General features: G+C 40.6%; 1 long non-coding RNA gene and 1 other non-coding gene across 2 annotated transcripts in view; both read right to left on the bottom strand.

Moving 5' to 3' along the window:
* Nucleotides 1-3,084: 3,084 nt before the first annotated feature.
* The window catches only part of LOC136164032 (uncharacterized), a 37,804-nt gene continuing 24,003 nt past the window's right edge, over nucleotides 3,085-16,885 (bottom strand). The window contains exon 3 of the long non-coding RNA XR_010662317.1: nucleotides 3,085-3,218. This is a non-coding gene — a long non-coding RNA (uncharacterized lncRNA). The remainder of the gene's footprint in view (nucleotides 3,219-16,885) is intronic.
* TRNAR-GCG (transfer RNA arginine (anticodon GCG)) lies at nucleotides 12,385-12,456 on the bottom strand. Its single transcript has one exon. It is a non-coding gene; the product is annotated as a tRNA-Arg (tRNA).

Raw genomic sequence — 16,885 nt, 5'->3', positions numbered from 1 at the left:
AGTGGCAGGACTACTGACCGAGGCTGGGGCTGAGTCTGGAGAAGCCATTAGTTCCTTCATGAGGGATCGGCATTTGACAAAGAATGGTTACTTGTAGGAGGGGTAAGTGATGAATAAGCACATTCTTTGTCATCCGAAAGACCTGAATCCAATTCATAAAAGTTAGGCTCAGGAATCATCTGCATTTAAACGGTCCAGGATAGTCTCACAAACAATAAAATGACTCCATGAGACCTCCACCTGGGAACAGGTTGTTATTATTACATTCTTCCTAAAGAACAAATTATAGGTGCTCTTGTCCTCCAAGATTCTCTGTAATCCAAACTTTTTTCTAATATAAACTGGCTGTCTCTCTGCTTTGTAAGAGTCAGTAGAGTTTGCTCATAAGGGCTCATTTTCCACAATATATTTTGACAGAAGTGCATGATATGAGTACCCAAAGTTAGGAAAATAAGAACAAACACTCTTGGAAAGAATTATTAGCTTTCCTATTAGTGCAGGAGCTGACAAAACAGAGGCACTGGCTACCTTCCAGGCTGGCCATGACCACTCAAGCTCCAGACCAATGGCTAGGAAAGTCAAAGTCATATTTTATGAAGCTCAGCTAGTTCAATGAAAACACTGTGTTGAAAAACCTCAAGTAGTCTGTAAATAGATTTCTAGGGTTTTCTTGAAAGGTTTATGAGAACACCATGGCTTAGCACTAAGTTATGTGAGTGAAAGGACCAGAATGCACCTTTGAAGGGATGTGTGTCTCTGTTAATCTGTGCTTGGTCAACCAGATAGGAACACAAGTTCTGGGGTCAGGAAGACCTGGGTCAGAATCACAGTTCTCTCATTTACTACTTCTGTATAGAGGCAAGTTACTTAATTCCTCTGAACCTCAGTTTTTTTGGGGGGCTCTAATGCCTAGTTCTTCAGGTTATTTTTGTTAGGTAGTTAGAATAGGGAAAAGGAGTCCAAAATGGCGGTGGCTAAAAGACAAGGAAGGGGAAAGCCTGTGAAAATAAAACAAAGGAAGGTCAAAGAAAGGTCCGAGGACCGGAGTGAGGACTTTGGGTAGAACAGCACTCCTGGCTGAACCCAATTTGCATAGGGCAGGCCCAGCGGGAAGGAAATATATAAAAGGAGGAGCCAAGCTCACTCTCTCTCTCTACCCCCTACGCCCGCCTTCCACACGCTGGTGCGTTCCTCCACTCTCTTCTCTTCTTTGAGGATGGATTCTCCTGCTATCTTCTAAATAAAATAGAGCTGTAACACTGACTTGTCTAAGAGCTATGACACAGTTTGTCCCAAACCCAAGAGTTGTGATGCGCCAAGGGCTTTAATGTCCATTGCTCCAAATCATTGCTGTGACAAGACAAGAACCGAGGAGCATACACTTGCCTGACATCTGTCATGGTGGGGGTGGGGGGGAAGGTTAGAGAGAGAGCGCGAGTGAGCTTGGCTCCTCCTTTTATATGTTTTCTTCCCCCTGGGCCTGCCCTATGCAAATTGGGCTCAACCAGGAGTGCTGTTCTACCTGAAGTCCTCACTCCGGTCCTCAGACCTTTCTTTGACCTTCCTTTGTTCTATTTTCACAGGCTTTTCCCTTCCTTGTCTTTTAGCCACTGCCATTTTGGACTCCTTTTCCCTATTCTAACTACCTAACATTTTGAGGGCTGATCTCTTCCCCCAGATATCTGTATGGCTCATGACCACAACTCTTTGGGTCTTCACTCAATTGTCCTTCTCAGTGGAGACTTCCCCAAGCTTTATATTTAATGCTGAATACATCCCTACCTGCCCCCAACACTTCTTATCCTCTTTCCATGCCTTTTCACTTTAGTACTTACTCACCACAATATAATACACTGCATATTTTACCATTTTTATCTTCTTAAGTTTCTGTCTCCAATACTAACATTTTAACAACACAAGAGCAGGAATTTTTGCTTATTTTGATCACTGCTATAACTTCTGTGCCTAGAATAGTACTTGAAACAAAATAAGTGCTTAATAAATACTTATTGAATGAATGGGTGGATGATTAAATGGTTAGTCAATGGGAAGATTCCTGGGCCAGATTCCTGGTCGATATGGTTTGATGAGTTCATGCTTCCAGTGTCCTTGAGTGCCAAACACTCAGAAATGAGAGATCAACTACAAAAAGGAAAAAACATTAAAAACCTGTGTTATATGAGAGGTTAATTTAGGAGAAGCTGGTGGGAGGTATTCAGTTACTTTCTGTACTATCACTGAAGTTCTTCTGAGAATCCAAAAGTATTTCTAAAGAAAAGTTAAAAAAAAAATAACTGTGGTTGAGAAAAAAAGATAAGCATCTCTGTGGCCCAGAAATAGAACCAAAATACAGCAATAATCAGGGGCTAAAGATGTGGTCCACTAGGCTCTTCACCTAGCCAGCCAACACTGAGTAGTTGAGCTTCTGAGGCAAGGAGAGCCACATGCGGCAGAGAACCGAGTGAATCTCGTAAGCTAAAACTGAGAGTCTCAGGCAGGACTCTCCAATCCATGAAGAAAGGCTTAAAGTCATACCACCCATTGTCCAGGGCTATGATTTGTATAATGCTCTAGGAAGGAAACAGACAACTGTGCAACTAGGATTTGGGTCAAGTGATTTGTTATTGACCCTCTTCTAAACAAGGGTGGAGAAGCAGTATATGAAAAAATACTGGATGAGAACTTTTCCAGCATGCATGATAGACCCTTGGACTTTGAAAGACAAGGAAGGCTAAAGATAAATAAAAATTGAACTGTATTTACACACAAAGGGCAGAACACTATGGATACCAAGAAAATCTCCAAAACTACTAGAGAAAAAGGACAGATTGTCTAACACAGAATGATAGTGAGGCACATGGCAGGTTACTCATCAGTAGCAATCTCTGCCAGAACTCAACAGATACCTACGAAGTGCTGATGGGGGAAAGATCTGACCTAGACATCTATACCCCATGTGACTATCAAGCAAAGGTATATTAGCATACTGCTAGGGTTGCCATAATAAAATTCCACACATTGTGTGACTTAAACAGTCAGAATTTATTTTCTCACAGTTTTGGAGGTTGGAAGTTCAAGATCTGGGTATTAGCAGATTTGATTTCTTCTGAGGCCTCTCTCCTTTGCTTGCAGATGGCTTTCTTCATGCTACATCCTCACATGGTCTTTCTTCCAGGCACATAAACTCCTGGTGTCTCTTTTGCATGTCCAAATTTTCTCTTCATAGAGGGAAATCAGATTGGATAAGAGCTTACACTAATGGCCTCATTTTAACTTAGCCATTTAAAGGCCCTATTACCAAATATAGTCACATTCTGATGTAGTGGAGTTTAAGGCTTTATCATATGAATTGGGGGAGAGGATGCAATTCAATCCACAGCAAAGAGTAAGAGAAAGACATATTCAGACCCACAAAAAACTAGAGCATTTATTACTGATAGATACTTGCTTCAAGAACCACTAAAAGCTATGTATCACTAATGAGAAATGAAAATTACCCAAAAAATGGTAGAAATATATACAAAAAGTAATAATAAAGTTGATTATAAGTGAATTAAATTCCTCTGCCGAAAGTTAGAGATTATCACATTGGATTTTTAAGACATCCTGCTAAATGCCTCATCAAAGAGACATAGCCAAAACACAATGGCCCAAAGATCAAAAGTAAGTGTATGAAACAGGAGTTAACAGCCACATATGAATCAAATAAAGCTGGTACAGCAATATTAGAATTACACCAAAAACAATTTAAGGAAAAAGGGATTAGTGAAGTAAAGAATAAGAAATAATAATTAAAAGGAATTCTGCCAAGAAGATGGAAAAATCATAAATCTGTATTTACCTAAAACCTAAAGAAATACATAGAATAAAAGGTGACACATCAGGAAATATATAATCATGACTGAAATGTATTCAATCTTCAATATATATGCATTTGCACACAGACAGACACACACACAGACACATTTTATGTTTCTAACAGAGAAAATAGACATTCCCTAGAATGTTCTGCCTCGTAAATCTGGCATATGCTTTTCAAACTTCAAGACTCAGTCTTACTTGGGTCTCTTGAGCAGAATTATTACAACACTAGGGTCCCTTAAAATCACCCACATACATGGTATAGTACTTATCTTAGTATTCGTAGAAAGGTACCTATTTGTTTTCACTAGATGCTGAGTCCCTTGTTGGCACTGGTGTGTTACCCATCTTTGCCATTCCTGGCACACAGTACATGGTTAAAAACTGTTTATTGGATGAATGAATCCATAGTCTCTGCCCCTGAGAAGATCATAAGGCATAGAAATAAGCAGTTAACATGCACTGGGGAAGTCTAAGTGCTGAACATGCTTGTAAGTGCCTTACAGGTGGTATTCCATTAAGCATCACAACATCCCTATGGGGTAAGTCTTCAGATTATCTCCCATTAGAGATGAGAAAATTGAGATCACCAAGTTATTGTAACCTGTTCAATGTCACAGAAATAATAATGGCAGGATCAGGATTTGGCTCCAAATTCTCTGATCTCAGGGTCTGAGTCCTTCACCATCATATATTACTACTTATTTTGTATATGAAAACAGAATCACTAATAGAAAGCAGTACTGGTCAAGTAATACATTCAATGCTATTTTGCTGAAAATACTAGTTGTACAAATTATATCTTAAAAAAAAAAAAAGAATCAATCTGCATTTTTTTGGCCACACTATGCAGCATGTGGCATCTTAGTTCCCCAACCAGGGATCAAATTTGAGTCTTTTGCATTGGGAGCACAGAGTCTTAACCACTGGACTGCTAAGGAGGTCCTGCATGAATTTGTATCTTGACAAACTGTAAAATGATTCCCACATCTTTCCCTTTCCCTCTTCTCTGGAAAGCGTTTCTCTCTCCCACTTCTCTGGAAGGTTGTGTTGGGTGGGAGATAAGGGAAGAAGTCATCTGGTCTCTTTCCTTGGAGTCCAGGTCCTCTCTGAGGTCATTCCAGAACCCTATTGCTGCTGCTGCTGCTAAGTCGCTTCAATAGTGTCCAGCTCTGTGCAACCCCATAGATGGCAGCCCACCAGGCTCCCTCGTCCCTGGGATTCTCCAGGCAATAATACTGGAGTGGGTTGCCATTTCCTTCTCCCCACCCTACAACTCTACAGTCTTGGCAGGAATTGCAGGGTGGTGCTTTGTGACTCTCAAATCCATCTGGCTGGATGCTTCTCAGTGCCCTTAATGGGGACAAGGGGTGATGAGTGGTCCAGCCCATGTAGACAACTGAGCATCTGCTTTGTATCCTCTATATTATCCAGAAAGTTTACCTATAGGTCAATTGTTGGATTCTGAGAAAAACCTGGGGTGAAAAGGTGCAAGAAAACCATTTGCTTCTCAATCCTCATTATCATGAAAACATTATGAACTGTTTTATATTTTTGGTGCCTGAATCATATGGGTCATGAACTAACATATACAGATATCCAAGTATACCGACATACACCACTGACAGCTTATTCTCAGTGGAGTAACAGTTAAGAAGAAAAACTGCTTTATTTGAGGAGATATGTATCAACTTCTCTTGAGTTCTGGAAGCCCCCACGCTCCATCCAGTGTCACTGAGAAATTATTATACAGCTTACATTGTCCACTGTGTTGGTTTTATGGTACATTTGATCAGGGTTTATGAGACAATTTACCACTGAATAATTTCCCTCCAAATGTTGAAGCTGGAGACAGTTTAATTCATGTCTAACTTCAAAGCTGAAGCAATTGAGGGCTGCAGCTGAGCAATGAAACAGTTGGCAGAGTGAACACTGTAAAAAACGCTTTGACTACAAAATTTAGAGTGCAAATTTCTGGCCAGTAATTTAACATCAATGATCCATTTTAAGAAATCATCTAAAAAAGCTCCTCTGGTTTTCAAGGTAGATCTTTTAAGGTCCCAAATTGGTGAGAGAGGTAATAATCAAAACAATAATACTCTGTTGTTTGGTTGAGAGGGTTAGAGTTTTTAAATATATTAATGTAATTTTAACATGGATTTTGTGGAGCCTTTATTCTACCCCACATTACAAATAAGAAAGATAAAGTTCCCAGGAAAGAAATGACTTATCTAAGCAAAATCGTATCGTTCTTAGGAAGTAGCAGAGATAAGACTTAAAACGAGATTTTCTTGTCTAATACAACACCTTTCCCCCATACCAAAGTTTTGGCAGTTGTACTTTAATTTTTCATTATTTTTAACTGCCATCAGATGTGATCCTTTAGCCAAAGAGCTAGAATCTCTGCTGTGTTACACAAGGGAAGGACAGGAAGAAGATACTTGAGCTGAGAGGGACCTTAAAGAAAGTCATCTGGTTCCATATTTTTGCTTTAAGATTAGAAAACCAAGACCCAGAGAGACAAGGTTGTTGGATGATTTGAGATCAGAGTCAGAATGCATCTCGCCTCTTCATCAGCCTTTCTGCTACTTCCTGACACCTCACCAGAAATATTTCACCTCAACTCTTGAAATTGTGTTTATTTATTTGGTCTATATTTACTCAACACTTTCTATGGGACAACTAATGGTTTAGTCTCAGAGAATACAAAAATTTACACTACGGGAACTCCTAGTCCTTTAGGGAAGACAGATAAACAGTTATAGTTACTATTAGAGGTTTGCACAGATGAAATGGATTAGCCAAAAGTACTTAATTAGGCCTGCAGAACAAAGGGAAGACAACCAAGAAGAGTTGAGTTTTCAAGTAAGAGGCGAAGTTTGCTATCCAGATCATAGAGAAAGGGGTTTTGCATGAGAGAAAATGATTTGTGTAGTAAAGGAATTAGGGCTGTGGAAATCACTGAGAGAAACATGCCAGCCCTTAGGTATGGGGAAGTCACCAAGACTCAGAGGACAGTGATAGGAAAAGAGAGCAGACGGTACAGAGTGAGACGAAGGCTTCATATGTCACAGTAAGGAATATGGACTCTCTATGGGGAGATAGAAAGCGAAAGTGAAAATGATAGTCAGTCAGTCGTGTGCGACTCTTTGCAACCCCATGGATTATGTAGCCCATGGAATTCTCCAGACCAGAATACTGGAGAGGGTAGTCAGTTCCTTTCTCCAGGGGATCTTCCTAACCCAGGGATCAAACCCAGGTCTCCTGCATTGCAGGCAGTTTCTTTACCCGCTGAGTCACCAGGGAAGCCACCACCACCACACGGAGATAAGGAGCTATTACATCATGGAAAGCAGCAGATTTGATTTACAAATTGCCTTGTTAGGTGAGTTTTATTATCCCCAACTGTAGTGATGGAGGAACTATGGTTCACAGAATAAATAACATACTCGTGTGTGTGTGTGAGTGTGAGAGAGAGTTAAAGAGCCTCAACCAAGACTCAGGTATTCTGAGTCCAAATGCCAGGTTCTTTAGACATCACCCTGTGGCTCAGGCAGCAGAGAATCTGCCTGCAGTGCAGGAGACCCAGGTTTGATCCCTGGGTGGTGAAGATCCCCTGGAGGAGTTGGAAGCCCACTCCAGTATTCTTGCCCAGGAAATCTCACGGACAGAGGGGCCTGATGGGCTACAGTCCATGGAGCCGCAAAGAATCGGACTGAAGCTACTAACACACACACAGTCTCTCTGAGTGTAAGTGCTTTGGAAAGGGAGAGACCGAGTCCTAAGGTCCTGCCCCAGATGTCCAGCGTGGAGAGCACAGAGACGCCACGTGACTCCACCCCTGATGAAACACCCACCTGGCCACGCCTTACTTCCAGACCCTGCTTTTCTGTTGGTCTATAGACTTCAGTTTACCTTTCCCCAGCTTCTGAAAGACAAATGAACGAAACGGCGACACTACACCTATGACTCTTAGGGCTTTATGTTGACAGGACAGTTAAGATATAAGCAGAAAGACATAATGGGAAGAAGGCACTGCTCTGTCTCCAGCTCAACCCTCAGGAGAACTCAGCCAATGCAGAAAAAACACTCCAGATTCACATTCTCCCTCTGAATCCTTCTTTCTGTAGTTCAGATTATCCTGTCTCTAGACTCCTTCCCAAGAATCAGCATGTCAAGCCTGCCCTTTCTACATGATTCCAAGATCCAAACAAATCTGGTTTATCCTTTCTGCTCAAAAAATAAATGCGTTTATTCTGTTTATTTCCTATGTGATACACATTCTACTCTTTCTGATTATAGAAGTGAGAAACAAAGAAAATTAGATCAGAAGAGTTTAGCATCAAGTTGGTCCAAGTGTAGCATCTTTTGTAGCTTTTGTATCCATAGCACCTAGCACAATCATTTGTGGTCAATTCATTGATAGCTTTGTATCTGGCCCACAGTAGACCCTCAATAATTTTTAAATTGCCCAAAGGTTTGATTCCCTCTCTAGCATCTTGGGTAAAAAATGGAAGAAAAAAATTATAACAGCCATCTATGTATAGCTGAGCAAATTTCTAAAAATGTAAAAGAATACCATTAAGAAAATAATAATTACCAGGTCAGTCATGGTCCAGTTAGAAAAACAGAAGCGAGGCCATGTAATTCAATAGAGGAAATTTAACAGGAGAAACTCATTTCATGTGTCCCGGGAGAACTAAAGGTACAAACAGTGGATAGAGGAGTAACCCAGAAATTAGCAGAAACCCATTGTCACCCTTAAGGATGGCAGGACAAAGGAAAAAAATGGTCTCAGAACTGAGAAGCAGAGCTGCACAGAGGGAGGTGTTGCCAGGGTTAGATGAAACAATTGTGGAATTATTGCCACCTGGAAATGCTGCCTGAGACAGAGGAGGGGCAGAGAGAAATGCCCTGTCTTCTCTCCGCCTCCCACCCTCCACCTCTGTCTAGTGCCTTCCATTGGCCAGTCCTAACAGAGTGACAGAAAGCAAGAATGTGTGATTATGAGAAATGTAGTTTGCAAGGCTTGGCTCTTTATACTAAGATGAAGATACAAAAGTGGTGAATGGGTCTAAGCTCAAACAAGAAAACAGAAACATATCTAAAACCTCACTTTGAAGAGACAGTCATGATTTACATGCTGGCATATTTACTTTTCATCCTCTTTTAAATTATTTTCCATTTACATAATTGAGATCATACAGGTTTTCCAAGTTTACGTCCTTCTCTGTTGACTCAGTATTATTTCTTATGTGTTTTCCTACATCATATAAAATTTTATAATCTTGACTTTTATGGATGCATACTACTGCATTTTTATAGGAGTGCTATAACATTTCTTCATTATTGGACATCAAAAAATGTATCTATCAAAGTAATCTTTTTTAAAAAAGAACAAAGCTAAAGGATGTCAACAAACTTCATGACTTATTATAAAACTACAGTAATTAAGCCAGTATAGCACTGGTGCTAAGTTAGAAAAGTAGATCAATGAAACAGAATATAGAATCCAGAAATAGATCCCCATATATATGGGCACTTGATTTACAACCCTGAAGTTCAGTAGGAAAAAGGCAAGTTTTCCACAAGTGGTACAAGGCAAATTGAATATCCTTATGGTTCATTTTTTGAACTTTGATCTTTGATCTCAACCTCAAAGGATGCACAAAAACTAATTCAAAGTGGGTTAAAAGTCTCAATGTAAAGGCTGAAACTATCAGGCTTATGGTATAAAATATAGAAGAATAATATTCTGACTTTAATACATATTAAAGGACACAAAATAAATAGGATGCAAAAGAACTTGCTATAAAATGGATTATACTAATGTTAAGAATTTCTGTTTATCAAAAAGTGAATAAATAAGCCATAGTTTGACTGGAAGCTATAATTTATAACACACAAATCCAACAAATAAAACACATTCTCACAATATGTAAAGAACTTTCAAAAATGAATTAAAAAACCACAGACAACCTGATTTTTTGAAGGCAAAAATACTTGGAATACTGAAAGCCTATTCAAATAGCAAGAACATTAAGAAGTATTTGATTTCATTAGTCATAAGGGAAGATAAAACCACAATGAGATGCCACCATAAAACCACCAAAATAGCTAAAGTTAATGACTAGCTATATCAAGGGTAATCAAGGATATGGAACAACTGGAACTTTCATACATTAATGGTATCATTGTAAACTAGTTTAGGCACTTTGGAAAACTGTTTTTCAGTATCAATGAAAACCAAGATGCAGGATATGGATGAAAATACATATACATTAAGTGAAATGAAAGTCGCTCAGTCGTGTCTGACTCTCTGTGACCCCATGAACTATACAGTCCATGGAATTCTCCAGGCCAGAATACTGGAGTGGGTGGCCTTTCCCTTTTCCAGGGGATCTTCCCAACCCAGGGATCGAACGCAGGTCGCCCACATTGCAGGCAGATTCTTTACCAGCTGGGCCACAAGGGAAGCCCAAGAATACTGGAGTGGGTAGCCTATCCCTTCTCCAGGGGATCAAACCGGGGTCTCCTGCATTGCAGGCGGATTCTTTACCAACTGAGCCATGAGGGAAGCCCACATACACACTAAAGACATGTACAAAAATACTTATAGAAACTTCATTCATAATGGACCCAAACTGGAAAAACAACATGATTTTCCATCAGCAGGAGGATGGATTGTGAAACATTGTGAAAAATGTGTGCAGTGTAATTGGAATCAGTAACATGAAAAAAGAAAGTGAAGTCACTCAGTAGTGTCCAACTCTGCGACCCATGGACTGCAGCCTACCAGGCTCCTCCATCCACAGAATTTTCCAGGCAAGAGTACAGGAGTAGGTTGCCATTTTCTATTTATATTCACAAAAATGGATGAACTTTCTAAACATAAAGCATAATGAAATAATCACAGAAGAAACTATATGGTTCTATCTATATGAAGTTGTTGAAGAGGCAAAATCCATCTATGTACATGGAAGCTGGGTAGTGATTACCTCTGGGTATGGGCTATTGAAGAGGAAGAGGAAAGCAGAAGACCACTGGGATATAGGAATGTTCTATTGCTTGATGTGAGTGGCAGTTACATGAAGTTTGTATGAAAAAATTCATTGAACTAAACACTTAAGATTTTGCAATACTTTAAGTCACCTATACATTTCAAAAGTACCAAAATATTTCGTAGGATAAATAATATGCCACTGCATATTTTTGCATGTACATCTTAACCCCTATACCTATCTACATAAATTGGAAAGGCCATGAAGCATGGTGCTAAGCATGCCAGCTCTGAAGTCAGACTGCCTCAGTTTAAATTCTTGCTTTGCAAATTACCAGATGTGCAAGTGTGGGCATGGTATATCTCCTCTACTTTCCTTACCTTTTTCCTCACCAATAAGATAGCAATAACCATAGTATCTATCACATAGGGTTTAATGAGATGTAACTGTCCTAATATGTAACTCACTTAAAACATTGCTTGTACATACTAAGTATTTGATAATTGCATCTGAATTCTTCAGAGAAGCAGAACCAATAGAACACTGATTGACTTAAATTTTTTTTTCAAGGAATTGGCTCATGCGATTATGGTAGCTGCCAAGTCCAAGATCTGCAGTCAGCAAGCTGGAGTCCCAGCAGAGCCTGAACACCAACAGACCTGAGACCCAGTAAGAGCAGATGTTTCTTTAGTTTGAATCCAAAGGCAGGAAAAAAGCAATGCCCCTGCTAACAGCAGTCAGGCAGAAGGTCCTCAGCCTTTTGTTCCATGCAGGCCTTCAACTAACTGAATGAGGCCCACTGCATTAGCAAGGAAAAACTACTTAATCTGTCAAGTTAAATGTGAGCCTCATCCAAAAACATATTCACAGAAATACCCAGAATGCTTGTCCAAATATCTGGGCACCCTCTGGCCTAGTCAAGTTTACACATAAAATTAATGATTAATAATTACCTATTTGGGCTTCCCTGGTGGCTCAGATGGTAAAGAATCCGTTTGCAATGTGGGAGACCTGGGTTTGACCCCTGGGTAGGGAAGAGCCCCAGGAGGAGGGTCATGGCAGCCCACTCCAGTATTCTTGCCTGGAGAATCCCCATGGACAGAGGAGCCAGGGGACACAGAGGGTCAGATGTGACTGAGCAACTAAGCATGGCACAATTACCTATTATCATCAGGGAAATCCCTGGATTAACTATTGACATATGAAAGGTCTGCCATACACGTCACACAATTTCTTTGAATGGTTGTACCAGTTTACGTTTCATTCACCAGACTACAACAGGGCCTGTCACACCATTTAATGAAGAAAACTATGTTCAGTTGTTGCAGCAGATTAAAAGGAAAGAACAGAGCAGTGTGGTTAGGCGACAAGTACTGAGACACGCAGCTTTGAGTGAGTGAGTTGCTTAGTTGTGTCCTACTCTGTGCGACCTCACAGACTTTAATCTATCAGGCTCCTCTGACCATGGGATTTTCCAGGCAAGGATACTGGAGTGGGTTGCCATTTCCTTCTCCAGGGGATCTTCCCAACCCAGGGATCGAACCTGGGTCTCCTGCATCGCAGGCAGACGCTTTACCATCTGAGCCACCAGGGAAGCTAAGTGAGTACAAAACAACCCTGAAGAAGTTGACTGGATGTGGTGATCTGAAACTAACTTGCTCTTATAAGCTCCATGTTTCAAAGACTCCATCTTGAAATTACCGTCAGCACTTCTGGTACTTGTTCTGCATTGCAAGTCCTATTCCTGTTGACTTGCCTCGCCAATCCTGCTCCAAATTGGCTACTGCCTGCTGGCCATCCTCTTGTCTTGCCCTGGCACTCCTGATATTCAGTTTCTGCAACTGCTATCAAGCAGCTTTCTTCAACAGATGCCGGAAAGAGAATTCTAGACACAGGAATTAGCACAAGAGAGAGACAGAACTTGAGAACTTTTATTAAAAAATGAAACATATGTCTACCCCTGGGCTCAGCAATTCCAGTACCAGGTACTGACCATATAAGAGATGAAAGCATAAGCACTAGTGGCAGTAAGAGGGTTGAAGGCCTTGAAATTCAGGGTGCACGGGACGAAGGGTACAATAACTCAGTCACCTCTAACCTGTCCCACCACTTCACCAACGTCCTTACTTACTGTCAATGTTCCATCAGTAGAAATGACTTAATGTTCCTGGATTCTGCTCTGCTTTGTCTCTGAGCCTTTGCATGTACTCTTCCCTCCACCTGAAACAGCATTCTTAATTGTTATCAATGACTGGCTCCTACTGTCCTTAGGACTCATCTCTTGAGCATACCATGCCCATGTCCCTGTAAGTCGGGATGGCCAACAGAAACGTACATCCTGAGCGACCCTTCGAACCTGGAGAAAACCTAATTAAAGCTTTCAGGTAATTCCTCATTGCCTTTAGGATCAAAATCTGGAAACATGTAGCCTCAAACAATCTGGTTCTGATTGTCACTTCAGTCTCATCTTTCAGTACCTCATGCTCCAAGGTCAAAGAACGTTGAACATCTTTCAGACCCTTGAACCTAATGCCCACTGTTGCCTCTGGGCCTTTGCACTCTTCCCACGAGGAACACTCCTCTCTCTGGAACTCACTCCTCTAGGTGGCTGACTTCTATTTTTCCCCCAAGTCTCAACCTAAAGGTCACTTTCTCAGGGGAATATTCTATGGGCTCCAGATTTGATTAGCTACTTTCCCACTCATTATACTCCCAAAGCCCCCTGACCTCTCTTTACCATAATAGTCATTAAGCTTTATGAATTATTTATTTTGTCTTTTTTCCACTAGATAGAAAGCCCGAAGGGTAAAATGGTATTTATTTAGTTTACCTTTTCATCTCCATAGTTAAGTAAACTGTCTTCAGCAGATTTTATCTCTATTATTTCATAGTAAGTACTTCAAATTATTTGCTAAATGAATGAATAATGTGTGTGTATGCACATGTACACATACATGGGAGAAACCTTGAATGCCAGATGTGTTGGTTAGTCTCCATTTACCCTCTCCCAGGACCTATTTTCTGCTCTGCTTTGCCCTCCTCTATGCTTCAAGAGGCTGATTCTGTCACGTTATATCACATTTGTGATCTGGCTTCCACTGGATTCAGACAATGGAAATTTAGGAAGCACCAATGGAAAATTAGGAAACTGAGCAGAGAAAGGCTGGGGCATTTCTCCCTGGCTTTGGTGCCATTTCTCTGGCAGCTGTTGTGACTCTCTGTGGCTGAAGCCCCTACTGAAAGGCTGCTCTCCAAGGCTCCAGTTCTTAGCAGACTGTAATACACTATCTCTACCTCCTGTCCTCTGGCTCTAGAGGAGATGCTAGCTTCACACCGAGTGTATTCTCCAGGTGCCCCCAAGTCCTTTGCTTGTTCTCGTCACTCTCTAAGACTATTCACTACAGTCTCTACATTTAAACTCTCTGAATGAATCCTGGTTCCTTATTTTCCTCTCCTCTCCCAACTGCCAGCCCTCATTTGGGGGGCTCACTCTGTTGCCTGGCACTTACCTTGCTCTATTTACTGATCTCTTATCCTCACTGGATGGCGAGTGGATGGCGAGAGAAAATATCCTGTTTATCTCTCCAACCTCAGGGTCTAAGATAGCACCTAGCCTATAATGAATAATTGTTGGTCTCCATCTCATCTGTAAAATTGGGCTGAATGATCTCTAAAACCATTTTTAACTCTTCCTAAGCAAAAGAGACAAAGAAAACATTCTTTTTAGATCTCCCCTATTGGAAGAGCTCTCCAGGAAGATGCAAACACATTTGTCTTTTCTGGGATGATGCTGAAGCCATCTCTAGGGGGGGTAGATGCCTATCTACCCATCTTAAGCAATTTATGTTGGAGGAGCCCATCTTAAGCAATTTAGGTTGGAGAAGAGATTTACCACAAAATATCACAGTTCAGATCAGATTTAATAGACCAATAAATGGCTGCTTAACAAGGACATTTGGTTACTGTTACATTAAGTTTCCTAAGGGACTCTGTTCTGTTCTACTAAAAGGCTGCAAAGGGCTATAAAAGTACAAGCCTTCCAAATTTAATTTAAAAAAAAATCCAGTCCTTTTTGGAAATTGTTTTTCTTAAATGACAGTATGAAAACAAGCCTCAAACATTTTCTTTTCTAGGCACTTCCTTCATGTATTTTGGGGAAAGTCTGGCCTGACTTACAAGGAAACCCCTTAATTGTCCCTTAAAAGTAGAATTGCGTCATTGAGGATAAGATGTGGTGTTCAAATAGCTCCCTGGGGGCCGGGCTCTTGGAAACTCAGCAGGATTTTAATTGTAAGCAGACAATTTGTTTTGGATTGTATGCAGAGCATGAAAATATAACTGCTATAGGATCTAACAACATATAAGAGGATTAAAGTCTAGTATTTCTCTCCTGCTTTACTTCTTGGTCCCAGGCAGTTTTGAAAGCCAGGAATTTACCAAATAAGGTTATTGTGAATCTGAATTGTATTAATTATTAGATCCCAGCATCTTGAGGGGCTATATCAGTCTTGTTCACTCATATCACCATGGCCTAACACTATTGCTCATATTATCTGTGCCGAATAAGTATACTGCATTTCATCAATTCCAAGACGCATTTTTTTTTTTTTTTTACAGTTTAAAAGTTCTGAAGTCACAATGCCTTATATTATCAATGGCATGTCACAGATTAATTGGCTTTTCCTTTTTCAGTGATACCCTAAATCATGATACCTATTACATCTGATAGCATCTTTGACTCAGTGAAATGTGGAATGCCAAGTGCCTATGCTGAACCAGATTCTATGTCAAGTCCTTTAATGTATTATTCATTACACCACGTGATAATAACTCTTTAATGTGGGTACTATTATCTCCATTTGACGAGGCTCAGAGCAGTGCAGTCAACTGTCTAGAGTAACAATTTCTACTAGGAAATACAGAGTTGGCCTCAAACCCAAGTCTGACTTCAAAGTGCATAATCTTCCCATTATATCGTGCTCTCTCCCACTGGAGACTTCAGATAAACATATTTGAGAAACTATATGTTAAAATCTGAGATGCTTCATTGCAGTTTAACATTCTCTACCCTGGTTGTCCTAAATTCAAGCAATAAATCCCATCTTAGGGAGCTCTCAAAAGAGATCAAGATGTATTAATTAGTTTATATTCTTGGTGACAAAGCGAGAGAATTATTGGAAGTATCTTCCCAGGTGGTGCTAGTGTAAAGAACCCTTCTATCAAGGCAGGAGACACAAGAGACATGTGTTAGATTCCCAGGTCGGGAAGATCTCCTGGAGGAGGGCGTGGCAACCCACTCCAGTACTCTTGCCTGGTAAATCTCATGGACAGAGAACCCTGGTGGGCTTCAGTCTATAGGTTCTCTAAGAATCGGACACGACTGAAGCCATTTAACACACACCCACAGGTATCTCACAGCTCTAAGGCTAGGCAAATGTTGGATATAGTTGGAGCCCAGGAACTATTGGAACCAGAGACTCCAATACTGATGGGATATTATCTTGTCTCTGTTTCTCTCTGTGTACACCCTCATTCTTCTCTTTTACTAGAAGCCCATGATTTAAACAAAGCAAGACCATAGCCCTTAAGAGGTCCAGAGTCATACATCTTGGAGCTTCAGCTAATGAGACAGGTTGAAAGAACTCTTTCTAAAGCAAATCTAAAAATCCCAAAGTAAGGGCTCATTGGCCCAGAGTTCAAGTATATGCCTTGCTCACCCCTAGAGCTAGAGTCTTGGGTAGAGTCACACTCATGTCACATGGCAGGTCCCACAGTAACTATTTGACTGGAGCTGGAGGACAAGCAGAGCAAGTTCCAGAAAACAACTAGGAGTAGGCAGGAATTTCTCTGATGTCTGTTCTACACAGCAATCAGAGATGTACAGAAACCATATTTAGAGATGATTAGAGAAGAAGCATCACTAAGAACAAAGCAAGTGGAGGTGATGGAATTCCAGTTGAACTATTTCAAATCCTAAAAGATGATGCTGTGAAAGTGCTTCACTCAATATGCCAGCAGATTTG

The sequence above is a fragment of the Muntiacus reevesi genome, chromosome 1 (assembly GCF_963930625.1).
Source record: "Muntiacus reevesi chromosome 1, mMunRee1.1, whole genome shotgun sequence".
Taxonomy (NCBI): Eukaryota; Metazoa; Chordata; class Mammalia; order Artiodactyla; family Cervidae; genus Muntiacus; species Muntiacus reevesi.
The sequence above is the reverse complement of the archived record's forward strand: the minus strand, read 5'-3'. Positions and strand labels throughout refer to the sequence as shown.